Below are 27343 nucleotides of genomic sequence, written 5' to 3'. Positions count from 1 at the left end.
GGGCCGCCAACATGTCTGCCACGCTGATCCTTAACACTGGGGCCCCTCAGGGGTGTGTACTTAGTTCCCTCCTGTATTCCCTGTTCACCCACGACTGCGTGGCTGCGCACGACTCCAACACCATCATTAAATTTGCAGATGACACAACAGTGGTAGGCCTGATCACCGACAACGATGAGACATCATATAGGGAGGAGGTCAGAGACCTGGCAGTGTGGTGCCAGGACAACAATTTCTCCGTCAACGTGCGCAAGAAAAAGGAGCTGATCGTGGACTACAGGAAAAAAACGGCCAAACCCACCCATATTCACATCAACAGGGTTGTAGCGGAGCGGGTCAAGTTCCTTGGTGTCCACATCACCAGCAACTATCATGGTCCAAACACACCAAGACAGCTGTGAAGAGGGCCCGACAACACCTTTTGCCAATCAGGAAACTGAAAAGATTTCGCATGGGTCCCCAGATCCTCAAAAAGTTATACAGCTGCACCATCGAGAGCATCCTGACCGGTTGCATCATCGCCTGGTATGGCAACTGCTCGGCATCCAACCGTAAGGTGCTACTGCTGCGTACGGCCCAGTACATCACTGGGGCCAAGCATCCTACCATCCAGGACCTATATACTAGGCGGTGTCAGAGGAAGGCCCAAAAAATTGTCAAAGACTCCAGTCACCCAAGTCATAGACTGTTCTCTCTGCAATTGCACGGCAAGCAGTACCGTAACGTCAAGTCTAGGTCCACCTACATGTACAAATTACCTTGACTAACCTGTACCCCCTGCACATTGACTCGGTATGGGTACCCCCTGTATATATGACTCAGGACACAGTGTATCATGGTGCTTTAAGATGTATTACAAACGCTAGATCACTCACCCATCACTGTGATCTTCATGCTATGGTGCAAGGGACCTCTCCCTCCACCAGGAGGCTAAATCACTGGTACACTTTTGTGTCCAAAGCATTGATGGGACAACTCCCTTTGTATCTCTGTTCTTTACTGACCAGATCAGTCACTCAATACAGTCTTTGTTCACAGTCGCTGCAGTCCTTGTCTGTTCCTAAGGCTAGAACTGAGATGGGGAAACAATCTTTTCCCCATAATGTTCCTTCATACTGGAACATGCTTCAAAAGATTTTAAAGTTAGGGGAGTTGGTGTCCTTGCCTGTTTTTAAGACTCTGATCGACAACACTGTTTGTGATAACTGCAGTTGTTTCAAATCTTCAATTGTAACTTGTGACAATTTGTGTATTGTGTGTATTTTGTATTTTTCTGTAATATTTTATGGACGCTGCTATTTCCCTGTTTTACCTTCTTGCCAGGTCGCGCTCACAAAAGAGGTTTTCAACTTCAATGGGTTTTACCTGGTTAAATAAAGGTTCAATTAAATAAGAAATATATTGCCTCGTTATTGTTCATTTAATGTTTTACTTTTTCTTTTTACTTTAGTGTATTTAGTAAATATTTTCTATTGTTTTATTTGTATTGTTTGTTAAGGGCTTGTCAGTAAGTATTTCACGGTAAGGTCTACACCTGTTGTATTTGGCACATGTGAGAAATACAATTTTGTTTTATTTGATAGGAAAAATGCATTGTCTTACGTACCTAGAAAGGGTTAATTGGATATTTTCATTTCATGCTATATAAACCCTGATTTAGCCCATTATAAATTATATAATTACTCCTATAAATGTCATTTTCCCAGAAAATAGTTTTTTTACCATAATATATGCCATGTAGCAGATGCTTTTATACAAAGTGACTTAAAGTCATGTGTTCATACATTTTATGAATGGGTGGTCCCAGGAATCAAACCCACTACCCTGGCGTGACAAGCGGCATGTTCTACCAACTAAGCTACAAAGGACCATGTCCCAAGCATCTCCTGACCTTCTCCTGACTGGGCTGTTCCACAACATAGTCTTCAGGGTTATTAGTTCTGGTGATACAGAAGTAGAGGAAATCAAGTCCAAGTTGAAGAGAAGCAATCAACAAATGTTGTAGTTAAACACAACCAGCAACACCTCTCTCACCATGTCACCTTGAGGTTGATGAAGACCGAAAGCTGTCGTTTCTCTTGACAGGTCTCACTCCCTTGACCCTTAGTCGTCACAATGGCTAAAACTGCAGAGAAAAACAGCATGTCAACTAAGCCAGGCAAGTCGCTGAGAGGCCATAGAGAAATTACTGGCATACAACACTGTCACTTTATTATAGCTGCACCTATTGGCTTAGTAAGCAGGCATATATTTGTGATCCTCCAGAAATGTATTTTTCCCCAGAATTCCTGTTTCTAACCTGTGTTTGAAAGCTGTTAAATGGAGTGCATTATAACATACTTACTTTCCCCTCATGTGAAGGTGCAGCCAATTCAGTTGTCAAAATATTTAACAGATACAACAGTGGAATTGGACATTTGTACAGAACAAAAATATAAACGCAACATATAAAGTGTTGGTCCCATGTTTCATGAGCTGAAATAAAAGATCCCAGAAATGTTATATACGCACAAAAACACTTTCTGTCAAATTGTGCACAAATTGTTCACATCCATGTTATTGCCAAGACAATCCATCCACCAACAGGTGTGGAATATCAAGAAGCTGATTAAACACCATGATCATTACACAGGTTCACCTTGTGTTCGGGACAATAAAATGCCACTCTAAAATGTGCAGTTTTGTCACCAAACACAATGCCACAGATGTCTCAAGTTTTGAGGGAGTGTGCAATTGGCATGCTGACTGTAGGATTGTCCATCAGAGTTGTTGCCAGAGAATTTAATGTTAATTTCTCTACCATAAGCTGCCTCCAACGTCGTTTTAGAGAATCACTGCAGAATGGTATGGTAGCCATGCTGGTTAAGTGTGCCTTAAATTCTAAATAAATCACTGACAGTGTCACCAGCAACAACAAAAAACACACCATCACACCTCCTCTTCCATGCTTCACGGTGGGAACCACACATGCGGAAATCATCAGTTCACATACTCTGCATCTCACAAAGACATGGCGGATGCAACCAAAAATCTCAAATTTGGACTCATCAGACCAAAGGAAAGATTTCCACCAGTCTATTGTCCGTTGCTCGCGTTTCTTAGCCCAAGCAAGTCTCTTCTTAGTGGTGTCCTTTAGTAATGGTTTCTTTGCAGCAATTTGATCATGAAGGCCTGATTCACGCAGTCTCCTCTGAACAGTTGATGTTAAGATGTGCCTGTTACTTGAACTCTGTGAAGAATTTATTTGGGCTGCAATCTGAGGTGCAGTTAACTCTAATGAATTTATCCTCTTTAGCAGAGGTAACTCTGGGTCTTCCTTTCCTGTGGCGGTCCTCATGAGAGTCAGTTTCTCCATAGTGCTTGATGGTTTTTGAGACTGCACTTAAAATAATGATGGACTGTCATTTCTATTTGCTTATTTGAGCTGTTCTTGTCATAATATGGACTTGGTCTTATAACAAATAGGGCTATCTTCTTTATACCACCCCTACCTTGTCACAACACAACTGATCGGCTCAAATACATTTAAGAAGGAAAGAAATTCCACAAATTAACTTTTAACAAGGCTCACATGTTAATTGAAATGCATTCCAGATGACTGGACAGATAAAGGGTTTGTTTGTCTCGTGAAACCGACTGGGAATGCATCTTAATCAACAAAGCTTTATTCAAAGGTCAAGTTTGAGAGGAGCCATGTCGCTCCGGTTTTGGGCGTGCGTAAAACACTCTCCATCATGTAGGCTACATGTGTCCAGGCCCATCATGAAACTAGATATGAGAACCTCAGTGAATACCTCGTATTTAGAAGTTATGATTGTGTAACCCTAGGCTGGTTCAACAGCAATGCCTTGTGTCTTTTCTATACTGGCGAAGTCAGTCATTACACTTTACATATTTTATTGTTGTTGTTTAAAAAAACAGATTGCTTGTTATTCATTCATTTAAAAAAACTAATTTGAATTATTCACCCCCGTGATTCACCACCCACAACTTGTTTATTCATCAAAACCTATCCCCTTCGTCCATCAATCTTGGTTGTGAAAATAGAAAACTATTCTGACACAAGCCCTAACCTACAGCTCCACCAGCAGCGCTGAGATGTACTATTGCATCTGGTTTGTTAAAATAGAGCCAGGGGTCTCAACTTGCTGTTAAGAGTTAGAATAGTAGAACACACAAAGTGTAATTTCCAAACTTGGGTGTGCATCAGCAACTTTCCTCTTGTTATATGTCACTCACTGTCTTATCACAGCCACTGCATCAAAGGGAACTCCCCCTAACCAGCCATGATGGCAGAAACAAATTCCACCAGCCAAAACCGGATAGCGACCCCTGTTCAGCGAAGTACACAAAGCTGAAAATGAATAATATTAAGAAATGCTATAGATGTAAGGAAAAAATGAGGCAACAACAAATTCAATCCCTTTTAGACAACTTCCTGGACAAAACGTTCCACTATAATAGTGAAGGTGTAAACTTGGCAGTAGAAAACCTAAACAGTATATTTGACGTCTCAGCTTCCCAATCAAATCAAAAAAATGTCAAACAGACAACCGAAGAAAATGAACAACAATGAGAAATGGTTTGATATGGCAAAAACCTAAGAAAGAAATGAACAACGGCGTGCAGTGACACACAGAAGCCCCCCCTCTGTCTTCAATGACATCGCTTCAGGGACGCCTGGAAACACGCATAGCTCAGATCAATGTACAGAACACAGGAAGCCTTTCTTAAAGTTTGGGTCGCTGACCTGTTAATAAAGGTGGGTAGCGACGTGTCAGAGTAAATGTATAATCATATAATGAATTGATTTGGCCAAGTGCAACTGCGGCCTCTGTTCAGTGCGCTCTCTGCTTTGCAGCAGCAGTCTCTGCTCAGTTTGGCAGCTGTGCGAGTGGCAGAGGGAGATGCCTGTGTGCTTCGCGGTTTAACAGATATATTTCTGTAGTTTTCTTGAAGATCCCTCAGCGACACACGCTGCAGCGCTGTCGATGAACAGCAGATGATGCGCTGTCAGCCACTGACTTGTCATTCCCACTCGCCAAATGGACTCATGCTCGCAACAACTTCTGACTGAGCTCTATCGTCATGAAAAGCCAATACACCGATTAGTTTCACTCTTTCATATAAACTTTGAGAATTAACGAGGAGTTCCCTCAGTGTGTTTTCTGCCGGTTAAGTGCTTAGTAATGAGTCAATCAATACGAACAAATGCATAAAACGACACGTCCTGACCAAACATCCACAGCATGACTGTAAACCCAGGGAGTTCTTTCACAACAGGGCAGAATGCTTCAGGAGACAGTGCTTCCACAGTGGGAAAGTCATTTAGCTAACAAGGCATTGTTGTCATTTTATAAAAGGTGATGATGAGCAGAAATAAGGGAGTACTATCTCATAGCAGTATATGTGAGTTTATCTTTCAAACAATCCCCTGGCCTTGTACACATCTAATAGCTAACGTTAGCCAAAGCAAGTTAGCTAGCTACTGATAGTGCAACACTAAGCAACAGTACAAATGAAGATGAAAATGATCAGGCCTACTGTACATCTCACTGTAGAAATGATTGTTGAAAACTAGTCTAGGTTGGAGCTGTTGCTGTTAAAATACAAGTCAACATTTCTATTCTGAACTGGAATAAACTGATTGAAGCAAAATACAATAAAATGATTGAAGCAAACTGATTTTGAGGCAAACACACACACACACAGTTCTGTGTTGCTCATCTACAGCAGGAAGCGGTCTCCTGCCTGTCTGAGAAAGCATGTCAGTCAGTCAGGGTTCTCAACTCTGGATTACTTAAAAAAACAAGTACAGAAACAGTTTCAAGGCTGAGCATGACCTCAGTGTTGAACTGTCAAAAACTGATCCCAGAATAGACATGCTTGTTGAAAACTTCAACCAGCCACACACCTCTCATTAGGACTGTGTGTGTTTTCTGGTCTACAGCCGTGTGATTGTTTTTTAAATTATGTTTTTTTATTTAAATGGAACCTTTATTTAACTAGGCAAGTCAGTTAAGAACAAATCATTATTTATAATGACAGCCTACCCCGGACAAACCTGGACGACGCTGGGATAATTGTGCGCTGCCTTATGGGACTCCCAACCACGGCCTGATGTGATACAGCCTGGATCAATCCGTTTATTCCAGTTCAGAATAGAAATGATGACTTGTATTTTAACAGCAACAGCTCCAACCTAGACAGATATGTCAGAGTTTGTCAAGGGAAAATAAACATGACTAGCTATTTATATGGCTATTTCATTTCATTGTTATTTGTTTTTGTCTATATTGAATTTGTTTTAGGCATAAGGGCAATGAAATGTACCAATATTTACATATAGTTGCATATGTTCCTAAGCTTGGGTCCCAGTAAAACACAGAATTTCTCATTGGGGTCCCAGGCTGGAAAAGGTGAGGAACCCCTCTTCTAGGGGATGGCCAGAGCCCACGTCCAAGTAACCAAGGTTTCCGTCCCTAATGGCACCCTACTCTCTATATAGTGCACTACTTTAGACCAGGGCCCATGGGGGGCTCTAGTGACCTGTATTGAGAAAAGGGTGCTATTTGGGACGCAGGCCCAGTGTGTAGGAAGACTACAGGCATCTATAAAATAAAAACAAGTGCAATTTCGAAACTTGGTTGTGAATCAACAATTTTCCTCTTGTTATATATCACCCACTGACAGTCACTCAATCACCCCACCATGTCAGTTAACATGTTTTACATTGGTAAATGAGTCTCGTTTAGCCAGCTAAACTTGTAGTAATCATGGCTGAATTACCGACCAGGCAATGAGGGCACATTCCCCAGGGACCCTGACCTCCAGGTGACCCTCATATATTTTGTTATTCATTCTCACTCAGATATCATATTAACATGGCATAAGTCATGGTAAAAATTTGACCCCGGCTACTATGGCCCTGACACTCTTAAGTCATTCTAACTCTGTGATCTGAGAAATGGTGTAATAATAACAATAACTTGGAGAGGGAACAAACAACCTGCGATGCTGACCACAAGACAGGAAGCCAAAAACACTCTTCATTATTCAGAAAGGGCAGAGTAAATATAAGTCTTGCGCAGTCATAACAGAACAATGACTGAAGATAACTGCCACCACACAGGGAATTTCTTCTAAGCAGCTCTGATAGTAGCTGGTCTCTTCTGCTACCAGCAGAACCTTTAATAAGTACTGGTGGGACGCACACACATTTTGCATTGATCAAACAAGTGAAAAACTCTGCTGCCAATCCAAAACAAGCTACACCCACTGTAGTACAGCTGCTCTGCCTTGCTTATTATGAGTCATCCTCCCCTCAGCAGCCTCCACTGTCACTGACACTGAGCTATCCAAAGAAGCCAGAAGGAAACTGCTAACCGCCAGAAGAACAACACCAAGAAAGTAGCCAGAAGCAGGTTGCTTGATCATTGTCAGAGAGAACTGCCTTGGCCCCCCCAAACCTCCCAGGACCTGAACTCCAACACCCAGCCCAGCCCAGCCCAGTGGACCCCAACACCCAGCCCAGCCCAGTGGACCCCAACACCCAGCCCAGTGGACCCCAACACCCAGCCCAGTGGACCCCAACACCCAGCCCAGCCCAGTGGACCCCAACACCCAGCCCAGCCCAGTGGACCCCAACAGGCCCAGAACCCTTTTCTAGGTGATGATCTTTATAAAATGTTCATTTACTCTACCTGAAAGTTATTAGGGACCGCTACTGCTGAGCAGCACAGGCAGGCACACACAGGTTATTTAACACGGGTCAGAACCCTCCCAGATATCTGGAATAGTTTGCAGACTATCAGCTGGTTATAGCTGCTATCAACAACAGAAGTTTTTAAGCTTTTCACACCGCTAGCCAGCAAACTACGATGAATTGTTTATTGAAGACCGTGTTTATCGCTTTTTCACACCATGTGTTTTTCTACGTTGTGGAATCCTCCGTACTTCCTACAATTACAGTTGTTTTGAATGAGACTGTCACACTCCCCTTCTCTGGATCATGTGATGGTATTATTGAATGGAAGCATCGCTATGAGAGTGAATCAGCATGTGTTACACACACCACGGTCGCTACACTGTACCAAGGAGATTTCACACCTGGAGTGGGCTTTGAGAACAGGGTTAAACACGGGGATGGAGACCTCTATCTCAACATCACCTCTGTTGTATTTAATGACATGGGGTGGTTTGAGTGTCACTGTGGTAAGACTCAAGAAGATGTAAAAGTTGTAGTTTTAGTCTCCATTGTTGTAGGTAAACCTGCTTACGTTGGATCTAATTTTCATCTCAACTTCTATGGCTTAACAGAAAAAGACACTCCTGAAAGTGAGGTAAACGTCTGTTGCAGAAAGAATGAACAGACTGTGCTGAATGTCATGGGGGGGAATATAATCACTGGCTCTGGGTTTAAGAACAGGGTATCTGTGTCCAAAGATGGATACCGACAGGGACACATTTCCCTCACCCTCACCGACCTACGCCGTTCTGATCAGGGGACATACCAATGCCGCTTCGGCCCTGACAAACAGAGAGGAAATCCAGATTCTCTCACTCTCACTGTCACTACTAGAGAAAACCTTTCTGAGGACACAGAGACACGGTCACCATGGATAAAGATAGTTTTAGCATTTGTAGTAGGAGGGTGTGTGAGTTTTCTTACAGGCAGAATGTGGCCTCAGTGATCCAGAATGTACTGTTCAGGATTTATCTTTCGTCGCTTCTCCAGGGGATCACCATAACCTTCAAAAGAGTCCCAAGAGAAAGAAACCAGAGAGTTCTGATGGTCATAGTGATGAGAGTTACCATGTGTCCTGAGAGGGAGATAGAAACCAGAGAGTTCTGATGGTCATAGTGATGAGAGTTACCATGTGTCCTGAGAGGGAGATAGAAACCAGAGAGTTCTGATGGTCATAGTGATGAGAGTTACCATGTGTCCTGAGAGGGAGATAGAAACCAGAGAGTTCTGATGGTCATAGTGATGAGAGTTACCATGTGTCCTGAGAGGGAGATAGAAACCAGAGAGTTCTGATGGTCATAGTGATGAGAGTTACCATGTGTCCTGAGAGGGAGATAGAAACCAGAGAGTTCTGATGGTCATAGTGATGAGAGTTACCATTTGTCCTGAGAGGGAGATAGAAACCAGAGAGGTGAATGGTTCCTCTACCATCATAGAGATGGAGGAGTTACACTAGCCTGGTCCCAGACCTGTTTGTGTGTTTGTGTGTGTGTGTGTGTGTGTGTGTGTGTGTGTGTGTGTGTGTGTGTGTGCGTGTGCGTGTGCGTGTGCGTGTGCGTGTGCGTGTGCGTGTGCGTGTGTGTGTGTGTGTGAAGCCAAGCCATTAGATGTAGGCCTAGTTTTTAAGATGATTATTGAATTAAAATATCAGAGTTTGAGAGTTAGTCTGGAACAATAAGAGACTTCTTGAACTTTGGTCAGTTAGTCATTATTTCAGTTTCTCCTGCTTTCATCTTCTGGAATTCATAATACTATCAATGTATAATGTGCCTGTTTGGTACCTGCTGTATTTCTATTATTATTGATATCTGGAATTGATTACTGGTCATCCTGCAGATGTGAGAAGAATCAAATCAACACCGTGAAGGATTTCATGATGTGTTGTTAATGTATTTTATATTACCACTTTTAAGACTAAGTTGTAAGTTTCTTTTTGCGTTTTAAAATAGACTGTAGTTTATATTGAAATGTATGATTAAAATATTTGTTTCAATTAAACTCTTCTAACGATTTTTCTTCCATTCATTTGTAAAAAAAATAAAATAAAAAATAGACATTAAAGTTGCCCAATCCATTTTGCATTTGAATTCATTGTACATCCAAGTTTCAGTTTGGAATATTAACTGAATTAACAGATCACAAAGGATAATTGGACGTGCAGAATTGTACACATGATTAATTCATGTTCCACATCAAATATAAATATGTATTCTTAAGGATATGTGTTTTCTTGTTGTCAAGAAATATAATTTGGAAGTTTGATGGTAAAATGGTAAAAAGGTTGTGATTAGTTTGACTAAAGAGAATTGGCAGCAGCATACCACCCTTTCCCTGTGTAGGGTGCCGTCTTTCAGATGGGATGTTAAATGGTTGTCCTGACTCTCTGGTCATGAGGTGTTAACCCTGGTGTCCTGGCTAAATTCCCACCCTAGCCCCATTCAATCAAGGCCACCTAATCATCCCCCTCATTTCTAATTGGCATATCACTCCTCACCTGATGGGTGGTGAGCGTTGCGGCATAAAAATGGTCGATATGCATCACCCAGGGGCATCACCCAGGTGGGTGGTGCTCGTTGGAGATGGGCGAGGTGATTGATTTTTTCCTTGTTCTATGTGAAGTGCTTTGAGTACCTCAGTTGGTAGAAAAGCGTAAAGTAAATCTAAAATTTAATCTAAAAATATTATGTCATATTTGAAATAATCTTAATGCAAGCATTTTTTAAAACCTTTATTTAACTAGGTCAGTCAGTTAAGAACAAATTCTTGTTTACAATGACGGCCAAACCCGGACGACACTGGGCCAATTGTGCGCCGCCCATGGGACTCCCAATCACGGCCGGTTGTGATACAGCCTGGATTCAAACCAGGTGTCTGTAGTGACGCCTCTAGCACTGAGTAGGTGTGTCCAGGCTTTTGACTTGTACTGTATATATTTTAGCAGGGGCTCTGTTTTCGGCTGGCGTTAAGGCGGCGCTAGTGGGAAATGCACGTACGTTCCTGGACAACTTCGATCTACTAAAGCCAGCGCTCTGCTGTTTTCAAACTTTTGAGCAAGGATTGGTAATTTACCTGTCTCATATCAGCTCGCTTGAGCTCAGATGGGAGGGGTGGAAATATTTGAGGTGTGTCCTTAAAATCGTGATAAGTGCTAATTTCAGCCAGCATTAGCAGGGATATGGAATACCAACCAAAAGCTGGTTTTAGCAGTATTATGGTATGAATTATGACAGTGGACGCAGAGCCTATCCAGTCCTGATGCACACTGTCCATATGCGCTAAACAGTAATGTGCTTTAGGTGTCTGTATAGGCTACTCTATATTTATAAACAAACAAAAAATAATGTTTTTCCCGTTTTGTTTTACGTGACTATAAACCAAACATGGCCTTTATTGAGAGGAGGGTACGCCATGTTAAAAAAATCTGTCCTGCCCAATGCAATTGCTAGTATCCAAGACTGTCGATAGAGAGATGGACTGTTCCTCCCCCCTCTTACTGAGAGTTGGACTGCTCCTCCCCCCTCTTACTGAGAGTTGGACTGCTCCCCCCCCCCTCTTACTGAGAGATGGACTGCTCCTCCCCCCCGCTTACTGAGAGTTGGACTGCTCCTCCCCCCTCTTACTGAGAGTTGGACTGTTGACCCCCCCCCCCCCCCTTACCTACAAATGTTAATCTGCTCTTCCCCCTTACTGAGAGTTGGACTGTTGACCCCCCCCCCCCTTACCTACGAATATTGAACTGCTACTGTCCTGGATGCCCAGCAGGGTTACTGCTACTGTCCTGGATGCCCAGCAGGGTTACTGCTACTGTCCTGGATGACCAGCAGGGTGACTGCTACTGTCCTGGATGTCCAGCAGGGTTACTGCTACTGTCCTGGATGTCCAGCAGGGTTACTGCTACTGTCCTGGATGACCAGCAGGGTTACTGCTACTGTCCTGGATGTCCAGCAGGGTTACTGCTACTGTCCTGGATGACCAGCAGGGTTACTGGTACTGTACCTGGGGAAGACTTGGGTGGATGTAGTGATGGTTGCTGGAAAACCCTGCTGACTGAGGCAGGAAGTGTAGTGGAGGGACATATCGGTTACCATCTCCATCTGCATGGACTGATGAGCCAGGGGTTAAACATCACTGCTTGCATCCCTGCCATCTGAGAATATAGGGAACATGTGTCAAACTCATTCCATGGAGGGCAGAGTGTCTGCAGGTTTTCACCCCTCCCCTGTACTTTATTAATCAGTTAAGGTCATTGATTAGTTAGCAACTCCCCTCACCTGGTTGTCTAGGTCTTCATTGGACACAAATTGGACACTCAGTCCTCCATGGAATGAGTTTGACAACCCTGATTTAGGGCCCAGGGCCTCAGCTTGGATCAGGGCCTCATCTTGGATCAGGGCCTCAGCTTGGTACAGGGCCTCAGCTTGGACCAGGGCCTCAGCTTGGATCAGGGCCTCAGCTTGGATCAGGGCCTCAGCTTGGATCAGGGCCTCAGCTTGGATCAGGGCCTCAGCTTGGATCAGGGCCTTAGTCTTGGACTGTTCTCCCCAGTTCTTACTGTTTTCACACTTTAATAAGTCAAGTTTGTTTCATCTACACTTCATATGAGAATGTCTCAAACACTAATCAGGCTAGAACTGGTGTGTGGATACAAACTGAAATACAACAGACAGTTTGTACCATTTGTGTGTTACAAGTGTGAAATATATTTTTAAACGGTGTTCTTTGAGCATGGTCTAAAATCATGTTTTAGGAAATGTCCACAATGCAATTAGTACAGCGCTAGATGGACAGATGGTAGGAGACAGAAAGTATTTGTATGTGAGAAATTTGAAATACATTTTAAAGTTTTCCATGAACATGGTCTAAAATCATGTTTTTGTCAATCCCCACAATACAATGGAGTGCGTAACTGGCTGCTGGGAAGTCAGGCGCAGAAGGCCAGTACAATTTTTTTTTTTAAACAAATGTATGAAATGTATGCTTTCACTACTGTAAGTCGCTCTAGATAAGAGCGTCTGCTAAATGACTCAAAATGTAAATGTAATGAAAATGCATTTATAAATTACAAAATACATTCAGAACTACCAAAAAGTTTAAGTTCAACATTTTATTAAACAAATTGGAGACAGTAAACACTCCTGAAATAGACATTAGGAGGTTCATCAGTAGCCTTGGTAACAAGGCTGGGGGTAGAGGGAGGTAAATTAGTACCATTGGTAACAAGGCCTGGGGTAGAGGGAGGTCCATCAGTAGCCTTGGTAACAAGGCCTGGGGTAGAGGGAGGTCCATCAGTACCATTGGTAACAAGGCCTGGGGTAGAGGGAGGTCCATCAGTAGACTTGGTAACAAGGCCTGGGGTAGAGGGAGGTCCATCAGTAGCCTTGGTAACAAGGCCTGGGGTAGAGGGAGTTTCTGACAGGGCTCTGATGATACAGGCAGGTGCAAAGGGGACAAAACATGCCCTTGTCCCAGTCCTGTCTTTTTCTGTCTCTGATTCACTTTCACTTATGGTGACAGAGAGATGGACAGGGACTGAACTGAGATCTCAAACAATTCCCTTTAAACCACGCAGGCCTTGTTTCATTATATTTACCTCCAAGAAAATAGAAAACAACAGCAGCTAGGATGAACACCAAAACAACCACCACCACCACCACCACCACCACCACCACTAACACCATTGTTGGCCTTCCTGTGTTGTCGCAGTGCTTCTCTTTGGGAGTGACAGTGAGAGTGACAGCTTCTGGATTTCCTCTCTGTTTGTCAGGGCCGAAGAAACACAGGTATGTCCCCTGATCAGAACGGCGTAGGTCAGTGAGGGGGAGGGAAATGTGTCCCTGTCTGTAATCATCGTTGGACCCAGAATCCCAGTTCTCAAACCGAGGGCCATAGATTATATTCCCTGCTGTGACATTCAGAGCAGTCTGTCCATCCTTTTTGCAGTAGATGTTTACCTCACTGTCAGGAGTTTGTTTATTAGTTAAGATATAGAAGTTGAGTTGAAAATTAGATCCAATGTAAGCAGGTTTACCTACAACAATGGAGACTAAAACTACAACCTTTACATCTTGAGTCTTACCACAGTGACACTCAAACCACCCCATATCATTAAATACAACAGAGGTGATGTTGAGATAGAGGTCTCCATCCCTGTGTTTAACTCTGTTCTCAAAGCCCACTCCTGGTGTGAAATCTTTTTGGTACAGTGTAGCGACCGTGGTGTGTGTAACACCTGCTGATTTACTCTCATAGCGATGCTTCCATTCAATAATACCACCAAATGATCCAGAGAAGGGGAGTGTGACAGTCTCATTCAAAACAACTGTAATTGTAGGAAGTACGGAGGATTCCACAACGTAGAAAAACACATGGTGTGAAAAAGCGATAAAAAAGGTCTTCAATAAACAATTCATCGTAGAATGCTGGACAGCGGTGAGCAATGCTGGAAGTTGGAGTCCGGGGAAGGCTGTTGGAGTCCGGGCTGTCTGTTGGAGGCTGGGGTTCGGGGAAGGCTGTTGGAGTCCAGGAGTCCGGGCTGTCTGTTGGAGGCTGGGGTTCGGGGAAGGCTGTTGGAGTCCAGGAGTCCGCGCTGTCTGTTGGAGGCTGGGGTTCGGGGGCCAAGGCAGGTCTCCTTGGCAATGCTCAAGCACTCAATCTGGCATCAGGCTACTTTGTTAGTGTTGGCAGCTTCCTTGTCGCTTCCTTTCTCAGCAAATATGTTAGTTATAAATGTCCTTTCTCAGCAAACAGCTTCGTTATAAATGGGTAAGATGGTGACTCCTCCCCCTTAAATGATGGCTCCGCCTCTAGACTCCTCCTCCTTAACGTTACCCGAGAATGGACTGCTCCTCCCCTTACCGAGGTTTAGAAGCAACATTTGTAAGAACGTTACATACGTTACATTAGACACTAATACTAGACACTAATACACAAATATAACCTAAATGAATGTAGGTAATTAACTTTGTTCTTGGACGTGTAAATGTAACTGGTAAAGTAATATAGTAGTAGCTTGGCCTTATTCAGTGGTAGAGAGGCAGCGGTAGCTTGGCATGTGAAGGCTTCATTTCACCTGTAGTGTAATAGTATGCTTGGTCCTGGTTAGATAACTTTGTGTCTACTATTTTCTAAAACAGATTTATTTTATAGTGACTGACTTGACTGTCCATTTCGAACCCCAGTTCACTCAGATAGCCTACCTAATGAGTGTTATTGTAGATATAGAGAGACGACTGTAGACTACTAGAGCACTGTGGAGTCGAGAGTCTTGTCAGAACCGAGACACTGACAATGCAGAGGACAGTCAGTTTCATAACAGAATAAAGACTGAAGATACCACAGCCCAGACGTTATTCTCCCGTCCAGCAACACTACAACTGCCAGTAGAAATCAAACCATTTTCAGCGTCAAACCAGCAGACTAATCCTACCCCCATTACCCATATCAACCATGTGCTCAGTGTCCTTTTCTCATAAATCATAATATCACTGCCTACTCTATAATGTTATACATTATACCATTATATTCCTCAAAAATGATCTGACAGTTCTTTTAAGTTTATTCAAGTAGTTTATTACAAATTTTTCAAGTACGATATTTGCCATTTACAAGTATGAACAGTAATTCATACATTGGAATAATTCGTTGGAGATCTCGCTCATACAGTAGCACGTACATGTAAACAGTAAAACAGTCTCAAATAGAATATAAATAAATATAAATAGAACAACAACTAAAAGAGCAGAGTGGTAAGATTATAATACCACTACAGTCATAAATGTTAAAGAGTTAAAAACAGCAGTCAGATAAAAGGTATTCTTGAACCTGGTAGTGGAGGTCCTGCTGTACTTCCTCCACACAGTCAGCCTGCCCGACTGTCCTGTACCTCCCTCTGGATGGCAGCGGTGGCAGAGTAGAGAGAGAAACCGATGAAGTGTGGAAGTCATGCTGGTAGCGGAGGAGAGAGTAGAGAGTACAGAGATGTCTTGGATCCACAGAGTGATAGCCGTACAGAATATTCCTTTTACTCAATATCTGACGGTCCATAGACTAAAGAGAAAGAGAGATGGTGAGAGACTGGTCCGTTCAGAGAACAGGGGGAAAACAGGCTCACTGGCTCTCCTCCATCTGTCCTTACAACATTACGCGTTTCTAACTAGTAGCGGGGTAAGTCTGGGTGAAAAGGATAGAGTGTCAACAAATCAGATGCCTGTCGCCGCGGAGTGCAGGTAGTAGAGGTGGAGCTCGTTGCGCAGTGTGTGTAGTCGCGCTGGAAGCACATTGCGCGTAGTTGGGGTGGCAGCGGAGTGCTGGTACTGTGGGTGTAGTGTAGAGCGCGTAGTTGGGGTGGCAGCGGAGTGCTGGTACTGTGGGTGTAGTGTAGAGCGTGTAGTTGGGGTGGCAGCGGAGTGCTGGTACTGTGGGTGTAGTGTAGAGCGCGTAGTTGGGGTGGCAGCGGAGTGCTGGTACTGTGGGTGTAGTGTAGAGCGCGTAGTTGGGGTGACAGCGGAGTGCTTGTACTGTGGGTGTAGTGTAGAGCGCGTAGTTGGGGCGGCAGCGGAGTGCTGGTACTGTGGGTGTAGTGTAGAGCGCGTAGTTGGGGTGGCAGCGGAGTGCTGGTACTGTGGGTGTAGTGTAGAGCGCGTAGTTGGGGTGACAGCGGAGTGCTGGTACTGTGGGTGTAGTGTAGAGCGCGTAGTTGGGGCGGCAGCGGAGTGCTGGCACTGGAGGACGTGGCGCAGTGTGTCTAGTCCGGAAGGATGCACAGTACGCTTAGTTGGGGCGGCCTTCTGACACTGAGGAAGTGAAAGACTCATCCACCAAGCCTAAACGAGCTACACCCCAGATAGCAGAGCTGCTCTGTGGCTTAAATGGCAGGGTGCTCACAATATGCTCAAAGTCCAACCTTCTCCTCCTGACCTGACCGGTACCACCTGACCTGGAACACAACTATTGGTTGATGCAATGTAGGCGACCTCGTACCAATTCAATAGGCTGGGCTGCAGTAGAGGCACTCAGCAGTTCTTCTGGTTCTCTGGTTTTAATCCTAGACCCCATCTCCACAGGAGTCCTTTTGCCTTTTGGTAGGCCGTCATTGTAAATAATAATATTTTCTTAACTCACTAGCCTAGTTAAAAGGTTAAATAAAAATAAAATATAATAAATAAAAAAATAACATGTATTTCTTATCAACATAACAGTGATGTTGAATGACCCGGTTACACCCCCTGTTCTGGATCATGACATGGTGGCAGAAATAACAAGGGAAAGAAAGAACCATAGAATAAATGGAACATTCTGCTGTCTCTCCGTAGATCAAACACCAAGAAAAGTCATCCTCTCAGGAACAAGCAGCAGCGTGTCTCTCTCTACTCTGAAGTCCCCAACCCACTGAATTCCTTTCACTCTGATCTGAACGAGGACACATACATTTTACACATCGTTTTACCTGCGCGCCACCAGGGGACGTGTCTAACAAGGGCATCCCCTCCGGCTCTAAGCCACACGTTTGTTTTACCTGCGCGCCACCAGGGTCAGGGGACGTGTCTAACAAGGGCATCCCCTCCGGCTCTTAGCCACACGTTTGTTTTACCTGCGCGCCACCAGGGTCGGAGGATGTGTCTAACAAGGGCATCCCCTCCGGCTCTAAGCCACATGTTTGTTTTACCTGCGCGCCACCAGGGTCAGGGGACGTGTCTAACAAGGGCATCCCCACCGGCTCTAAGCCAGACGTTTGTTTTACCTGCGCGCCACCAGGGTCGGGGACGTGTCTAACAAGGGCATCCCCTCCGGCTCTAAGCCACACGTTTGTTTTACCTGCGCGCCACCAGGGTCAGGGGACGTGTCTAACAAGGGCATCCCCTCCAGCTCTAAGCCACACGTTTGTTTTGCCTGTGCGCCACCAGGGAGAAGGGGACGTGTCTAACAAGGGCATCCCCTCCGGCTCTAAGCCACACGTTTGTTTTAGCTGCGCGCCACCAGGGAGAAGGGTACGTGTCTAACAAGGGCATCCCCACCGGCTCTAAGCCACAAGTTTGTTTTACCTGCGCACCACCAGGGTCGGGGACGTGTCTAACAAGGGCATCCCCTCCGGCTCTAAGCCAGACGTTCGTTTTACCTGCGCGCCACCAGGGTCAGGGGACGTGTCTAACAAGGGCATCCCCTCCGGCTCTAAGCCACACGTTTGTTTTACCTGCGCGCCACCAGGGAGAAGGGGACGTGTCTAACAAGGGCATCCCCTCCGGCTCTAAGCCACACGTTTGTTTTACCTGCGCGCCACCAGGGTCAGGGGACGTGTCTAACAAGGGCATCCCCTCTGGCTCTAAGCCACACGTTTGTTCTACCTGCGCGCCACCAGGGTCAGGGGACGTGTCTAACAAGGGCATCCCCTCCGGCTCTAAGCCACACGTTTTTTTTTCCTGCGCGCCACCAGGGTCAGGGGACGTGTCTAACAAGGGCATCCCCTCCGGCTCTAAGCCAGGCTTTCGTTTTACCTGCGCGCCACCAGGGTCAGTGGACGTGTCTAACAAGGGCATCCCCTCCGGCTCTAAGCCACACGTTTTTTTTCCTGCGCGCCACCAGGGTCGGGGACGTGTCTAACAAGGGCATCCCCTCCGGCTCTAAGCCAGACTTTCGTTTTACCTGCGCGCCACCAGGGTCAGTGGACGTGTCTAACAAGGGCATCCCCACCGGCTCTAAGCCACATGTTTGTTTTACCTGCGCGCCACCAGGTAGAAGGGGACGTGTCTAATAAGGGCATCCCCACCGGCTCTTAGCCACACGTTTGTTTTACCTGCGCGCCACCAGGGTCAGTGGACGTGTCTAACAAGGGCATCCCCTCCAGCTCTAAGACACACGTTTGTTTTGCCTGCGCGCCACCAGGGGACGTGTCTAACAAGGGCATCCCCTCCGGCTCTAAGCCACACGTTTGTTTTGCCTGCGCGCCACCAGGTCCTTCAGTAGCTTTGTTAACAAGGCCTGGGTTAGAGGGAGGTCTATCAGTAGCCTTGGTAACAAGGCCTGGGGTAGAGGGAGGTCCATCAGTAGCCTTGGTAACAAGGCCTAGGGTAGAGGGAGGTTCTAACCGATCTCTGATTATACAAGCAGGTGCAAAGGGGACACAACATGTCCTTGTCCCAGTCCTGTCTTCTTCTGTCTCTGATTTACTTTCACTTATGGTGACGGAGAGATGCTCCCCACCCTGTTCAGCTTCTGGACAGGGACTGAACTGAGATCTTGAACACTTCTCTTTAAAAGTAATACATTGGAATAAGATGTTGGAGCTCTCTCCCATATAGTAGACCTACACAGCACACAGAGGTATACAGTATGCATCACAGTAGACCTACACAGCACACAGAGGTATACAGTATCCATCATAGTAGACCTACACAGCACACAGAGGTATACAGTATCCATCATAGTCGACCTACACAGCACAAAGAGGTATACAGTATGCATCATAGTAGACCTACACAGCACACAGAGCTATACAGTATCCATCATAGTAGACCTACACAGCACACAGAGGTACAGTATCCATCATAGTAGACCTACACAGGACACAGAGGTACAGTATCCATCATAGTAGACCTACACAGCACACAGAGGTATACAGTATTCATCATCGTAGACCTACACAACACACAGAGCTATACAGTATCCATCATAGTAGACCTACACAGCACACAGAGGTATACAGTATCCATCATAGTCGACCTACACAGCACACAGAGGTATACAGTATCCATCATAGTAGACCTACACAGCACACAGAGGTAGACAGTATCCATCATAGTAGACCTACACAGCACACGGTGGTATACAGTATCCATCATAGTAGACCTACACAGCACACAGAGGTATACAGTATCCATCATAGTAGACCTACACAGCACACAGAGGTATACAGTATCCATCATAGTAGACCTACACAGCACACAGAGGTGTACAGTATCCATCATAGTAGACCTACACAGCACACAGAAGTATACAGTATCCATCATCACACATAGTAAACTATGTAGTTTAACGATTGATTCCGAAGTTTTGTGTCTGTATCTTGAGGAATGACATTTGAAGTATGTATCCATCATTTGATGTGGAAAATGTATTGACAATGTACAAAATACATTGTGAACGACAAAAAAGTTTAAGTTCAACATTTTATTAAACAAATTGGAGACAGTAAACAATCCTGAAATAGACATTAGAAGGAGGTCCATCAGTAGCCTTGGTAACAAGGCCTGGGGTAGAGGGATGCCCATCAAGCATTGGTATCCAGGCCTGGGGTAGAGGGAGGTCCATCAGTAGCCTTGGTAACAAGGCCTGTAGTAGAGGGAGGTCCATCAGTAGCCTTGGTAACAAGGCCTGTAGTAGAGGGAGGTTCTGACAGGGCTCTGATGATACAGGCAGGTGCAACGGGAACAAAACATGGCCTTGTCCCAGTCCTGTCTTCTTCTGTCTCTGATTTACTTTCACTTATGGTGACAGAGAGATGCTCCCCACCCTGTTCACCTTCTGGACAGGGACTGAACTGAGATCTCAAACAATTCCCTTTAAACCACGCAGCCATTGTTTCTTTCAATCTACCTCCAAGAAAATAGAAAACAACAGCAGCAAGGATGATCACCACCACCACCACCACCACCACCACCAACACCACCATTGTTGGCCTTCCTGTGTCGTCGCAGTGCTTATTTTTGGGAGTGACAGTGAGAGCGACAGCTCCTGGATTTCCTATCTGGTGGTCAGGGCCGAAGAAGCACCAGTATGTCCCCTGATCAGAACGGCGTAGGTTGGTGAGGATGCAGGAAATATCTCCCTTTCGGTAACCATCCATGGACACAGATACCCTGTCCTGATACCCAGAGCCATAGGTTATGTACCCTCCACTGATGGTAAACACATTCTGTCCATCTTTAAAAAATTGGATATTTATCTCACTGTCCTTTATCCATGTTCTGGTTAAGCCATGGAAGTGAAGTGTGACATTACCTCCAACATGGAAAGATATTTCAGTGACTTCTACCAAGACTTCTAGTTTTACACCGTGTAAAAAGTTGTTGTTGCAGACACACTCATACCACCCCTTGTCATTGTACTCAGCTGAGGAGATGGTGAGAGAGAGGTTTCCATTCTGGAGTTGAACCCTGTTCTCATAACCCTCTCCTGGGATTAAATTATTTCCGTCAAATGTAGCAACTGTCTTGTTACAGAAGCTCCCTGCAGCACCCTGACAATGCCTCCACTCCATGACACCCCCATGACATGATCCAGAGAAGGGAAGTATGATCCTCTCATTCAACATCACTGTTATGTGATCAGACAAGCAGTATTTAGCAACAAGTGCAAACAGGAAAAAGGTGATGACTCGTCCCCCCTTCATAATCGACACAGTTCTCTCTGGCAGTGCTCACGTCCTCAATTTGGTTTCCGGGAATTTTGTTGTTCTTGGCGGTTGGCAGTTCTTTTATGCTCATACAGAAATCTCACTTCAGGGAAGAACTCACTTTAGGGAAGAACTCACTTCAGGGAAGAACTCACTTCAGGGAAGAACTCACTTCAGGGAAGAACTCACTTTAGGGAAGATGGTGACTCATCCCCCTTATCTGAAAATGGACTGCTCCTCCCCTTACCGAGGTTTATAATGCTGCTGTTTTTGTTCAAGAGTTCTGGATGCAATATTTTTTATTTTGTTATAAGAACATTACATTACACACTAATAAGTTTCACAAATATAACGTAAATAATGTAGTTAATTAACGTCTTTTTTTTTCGTGGACCGGGCCAGAAATTGGAGTTCCGGGATACCTTCACAGCCCAGGTCTCCTGACCGTCAACACTACAGATTCTAGTCGGACTACAGATTCTAGTCGGACTACAGATTCTAGATGGAGGCAACCCGCTTTTTCATCGTCAAACCAGCAGACTAATACAACTACCACAACCATGTCCCTGTGTCCTCTGTTCCCTTTTCTTAAATATCATCATATATACACAATATCATTATATACATTATACTATCGTTATATTTCTCTGGTACAGAAATTATCTGACAGTTCCAAACTCAAATCCAAAAAATTCTACATTTATTCAAGGAGTTTATGAAATTAGTTTATTCAAGTAGTATATTTTCCATTTGCAAGTATTACAAGTAATACATTGGAATTCTTCGTTGGAGCTCTCTCCCATACAGTAGGCCTACATAGCACACAGAGGTATACAGTAAAACAGTCATAAATGGAACAAATACAACATATGACAAGTAGAACAACAATAAAAACACTACAGTCATCAACGCTAATAACAGCAGTCAGATAAAAGCTTTAGTTGAATGTGGTAGTGAAGGTGTTCCTGTCCTTCCTCCAGCCAGTAAACTTACCCGGATGGTCCTGTACCTCTGCCTACCCGACGGTCTCATACCTCCACAGAGTAGGTTTGTGTTGGTTGACTATGTCAGGTCGGGACCCACTGGGCACAAACTGGTTGAATTAACGTTGTTTCAAAGTCATTTCAATGAAATTACATTGAACTAACGTAGAATTGACGTCTGTACCCAGTGGGGAGAGATATTTATGGCCTGGAATTATAAAAGTCCACATCGCACTGAAGTTGTAGATTTTCCGACGTCCCGGTTGTTCTGAACGTGTCATTAAAACAGTCCACCAGATCCACCTCAGTACCTCCTTTATTGACAGCAATGTGATTATCTCCTGCTTCCTAAAATCCTCTACCATGTCCTTTCTCTTCTTTGTGTTCAGCTCCACGTTGTTTCCACTGCACCTCGCTGTTAGACATTGCACTTATTGTCTGTCTATAGATAGTGATAGATAGTGATATTGATAGTGAAGAACCCTATGAAGTTATTAGTCTCACAATGGATTTCTAGGAACCCCTTATATTATAGTGCTATGATAATACAAACCAACAGCCTCCTTAATATCTAAACATATTATTTCAAAGACTGAGAATGGAACGTTCTACATGAAATATGTACTTTATTATTGTCAATGACATGGCACACAGCCATTGGTTGATGCAATGTGGCGTGTGGAATGTAGACGTCCTCCTACTTATTCAGTGGGCTGGGCTGCAGAGTAACTCAGCAGTGAATGGTAGCGACCGACTACAGAGTAGAGTGTGACATGCCAGTGTTTGTTCCTGGGGGGATGACTTTTCTTGGTGTTTGATCTACGGAGAGACAGCAGAATGTTCCATTTATTCTATGGTTCTTTCTTTCCCTTGTTATTTCTGCCACCATGTCATGATCCAGAACAGGGGGTGTAACAGGGTCATTCAACATCACTGTTGAACGCAGTCTCACAATTAATTAGTGCATATATGCACATAATGCATTCCTGCAAATTTTGTGCGTTTTTGTGCGGCTTAATTCGTGAGAAAAGACACAAATTTAACCAGTAGGCTACACACAAGCCTTTGCAAAAATCATATAGACGCGATAGTTTATATTTAATTTTTGTTCTTCTTAATGGCTAATTCAACGTTATGAATATTGTAATGAAACAGGCAGGGAACAGGTCTCGAACCCTCGACCTTCTAGCCCGAGGTCCGGCGCGCTATCAGAGTCGATTTCCGCGCTTATAAACCCAGGGTCGTTACACTATACAGAAATGCTGTCTTTGTTTAACCATGTTTTAAAATGTGTTGTTGTATGCCTATATGTACTGTTTAGACTTGCTGAACACACACAATATTGCATCCAGAACTCTTGAACAAAAACAGCAGCATTATAAACCTCGGTAAAGGGAGGAGGAGTCCATTTTCAGATAAGGGGGATGAGTCACCATCGTCCCGAAGATCTTCCCGAAAGTGAGATCACTGCCTCATGCATAAAAGGGTGCGGAGCAGCTACAAAGCAACAACAAAATTCCCTGAAGCCAAATTGAGGACGTGAGCACTGCCAGAGAGAACTGTGTCGATTATGAAGGGGGGACGAGTCATCACCTTTTTCCTGTTTGCACTTGTTGCTAAATACTGCTTGTCTGATCACATAACAGTGATGTTGAAAGAGAGGATCATACTTCCCTTCTCTGGATCATGTCATGGGGGTGTCATGGAGTGGAGGCATTGTCAGGGTGCTGCTGTTCTCTGGATCATGTCATGGGGGTGTCATGGAGTGGAGGCATTGTCAGGGTGCTGCTGTTCTCTGGATCATGTCATGGGGGTGTCATGGAGTGGAGGCATTGTCAGGGTGCTGCAGGGAGCTTCTGTAACAAGACAGTTGTTACATTTGACGGAAATAATTTAATCCCAGGAGAGGGTTATGAGAACAGGGTTCAACTCCAGAATGGAAACCTCTCTCTCACCATCTCCTCAGCTGAGTACAATGACAAGGGGTGGTATGAGTGTGTCTGCAACAACAAGGTTTTACAGGATGTAGAACTAGAAGTCTTGATCCCCTTTAAAATATCTGCCCATGTTGGAGATAATGTCAAACTTCCCTTCCATGGCTCAACTAGAACATGGATAAAGGACTGTGAGATAAATATCCAATGTTTTAAAGATGGACAGAATGTGTTTACCATCAGTGGAGGGTACATAACCTATGGCTCTGGGTATCAGGACAGGGTATCTGTGTCCATGGATGGTTACCGAAAGGGAGATATTTCCTTCATCCTCACCAACCTACGCCGTTCTGATCAGGGGACATACTGGTGCTTCTTCGGCCCTGACCACCAGATAGGAAATCCAGGAGCTGTCGCTCTCACTGTCACTCCCAAAAAGAAGCACTGCGACGACACAGGAAGGCCAACAATGGTGGTGTTGTTGGTGGTGGTGGTGGTGGTGGTGATCATCCTAGCTGCTGTTGTTTTCTATTTTCTTGGAGGTAAATATAATGAAACAATGGCTGCGTGGTTTAAAGGGAATTGTTTGAGATCTCAGTTCAGTCTCTGTCCAGAAGGTGAACAGGGTGGGGAGCATCTCTCTGTCACCATAAGTGAAGGTGAATCAGAGACAGAAGAAGACAGGACTGGGACAGGGACATGTTGTGTCCCCTTTGCACCTGCTTGTATCATCAGAGATCGGTTAGAACCTCCCTCTACCCCAGACCTTGTTACCAAGGCTACTGATGGACCTCCCTCTACTACAGGCCTTGTTACCAAGGCTACTGATGGACCTCCCTCTACCCCAGGCCTTGTTACCAATGGTACTGATGGACCTCCCTCTACCCCAGGCCTTGTTACCAAGGCTACTGATGGACCTCCCTCTACTACAGGCCTTGTTACCAAGGCTACTGATGGACCTCCCTCTACCCCAGGCCTTGTTACCAAGGCTACTGATGGACCTCCCTCTACTACAGGCCTTATTACCAATGGTACTGATGGACCTCCCTCTAACCCCAGCCTTGTTACCAAGGCTACTGATGGACCTCCCTCTACCCCAGGCCTTGTTACCAAGGCTACTGATGGACCTCCCTCTACCCCAGGCCTTGTTACCAAGGCTACTGATGGACCTCCCTCTACCCCAGGCATTGTTACCAAGGCTACTGATGGACCTCCCTCTACCCCAGACCTTGTTACCAATGGTACTGATGGACCTCCCTCTATCCCAGGCCTTGTTACCAAGGCTACTGATGGACCTCCCTCTACCCCAGGCCTTGTTACCAATGGTACTGATGGACCTCCCTCTACTACAGGCCTTGTTACCAAGGCTACTGATGGGCCTCCCTCTACCCCAGGCCTTGTTACCAATGGTACTGATGGACCTCCCTCTACCCCAGGCCTTGTTACCAATGGTACTGATGGACCTCCCTCTACCCCAGGCCTTGTTACCAAGGCTACTGATGGACCTCCCTCTACCCCAGGCCTTGTTACCAAGGCTACTGATGGACCTCCCTCTAACCCAGGCCTTGTTACCAAGGCTACTGATGGACCTCCCTCTACCCCAGGCCTTGTTACCAAGGCTACTGATGGACCTCCCGCTAATGTCTATTTCAGTAGTGTTTACTGTCTCCAGTTTGTTTAATAAAATGTTGAACTTAAACTTTTAGTAGTTGAATGTATTTTGTACATGATCAATTCATTTTACACATCACATTATGGATATACCTCAAATGTTATTCTACAAGATCCAGACACAAAACAACTGAATCAATCGTTAAACTACATGGTTTACAATATGTGATGATGGGTACTGTATACCTCTGTGTGCTGTGTAGGTCTACTATGATGGATACTGTATACCTCTGTGTGCTGTGTAGGTCTACTATGATGGATACTGTATAGCTCTGTGTGCTGTGTAGGTCTACTATGATGGATACTATGATTGACAAAGCAAAAGAACATAACATCATGTTAGAAATAGTCTTTATAGAATGTGGTTTGTATATTTTGTATCCATTGTAGCCTAACTATTCATAACAATGTTTTAAATGCAGCTATGCTGCATGATGTCAACTACACAGAGGAAATGTTAAATAAAATACAGCAAACATTTATTTATCTTTTGTTCAAATGCACACAGTCATGGTGCTACTATGTAGTGAAGACGTGGCTGTAGATGAAGGCAGACCCCCACACCTCTCTGATTCAGAGGGTTAAATGTGGAAGACACATTTCAATACATTCACTTGGACACCTGACTAGGTATCCCCCTTTCCCTTTTCCCTTTAGTTCATATTGTACTTGACTTGGTGATGGAAGAGGGAAACATGAACATCCCTTTTATATGCATTACATTCCCATGCAACTCTACACTAGTGTCACAACTTCCGCCGAGGTCGGTCCCTCTCCTTGTTCGGGCGGCGTTCGGCGGTCGACGTCACCGGTCTTCTAGCCATCGCCGATCCACCTTTCATTTTCCATTTGTTTTGTCTTGTTTTCCACACCTGGTTTGCATTCCCTCATTACTCGTCTTGCATATAACGCTCTGTTTCCCCCCATGTCTGTGTGTGGAATTGTTATGTGTAAATGTATGTGTACTCCAGGCTGGTTTGCTCCAGGTTACTGTAACCCGTGTGTGGTTAGTTTTCTGAGTGCCATGTTTTGTTCGCCTCAATAAAGGGCTCCGTTTGCTACGCATTTCTGCTCTCCTGCGCCTGACTTCCCAGCAGCCAGTTACACACTCCATTGTATTGTGGGGATTACCAAAAACATGATTTTAGACCATGTTCATGGAACATTTTTTTCAAAGATTGTTGACAGTTGTAACACAAATGGTGTCTCCAATCATCTCTCCTTACAGTTCTGTACAGTACTAATTAGAGTGTGGAAATGGCTGGAAACACAATTTTAGACCATGTTCATGGACAACAGTTTCAAAAGGTATTTCACATGTGTACCACACAAATATTGTCTCCTACCATCTGTCCTTCTAGTGCTGTAATAGCTGCATTGTGGACATTTCCTAAAACATGACTTTACACCATGTTCATGGAAAATGTTTAAATGTATTTCACATTTCTCACATACAAATACTTTCTGTCTCCTACCATCTGTCCATCTAGCGCTGTACTAATTGCATTGTGGACATTTCCTAAAACATGATTTTAGACCATGCTCAAAGAACACCGTTTAAAAATATATTTCACAATTGTAACACACAAATGATACAAACTGTCTGTTGTATTTCAGTTTG

The sequence above is a fragment of the Salmo trutta genome, chromosome 5, assembly GCF_901001165.1.
Source record: "Salmo trutta chromosome 5, fSalTru1.1, whole genome shotgun sequence".
NCBI lineage: Eukaryota > Metazoa > Chordata > Actinopteri > Salmoniformes > Salmonidae > Salmo > Salmo trutta.
Note: the sequence above shows the minus strand (reverse complement) of the source record.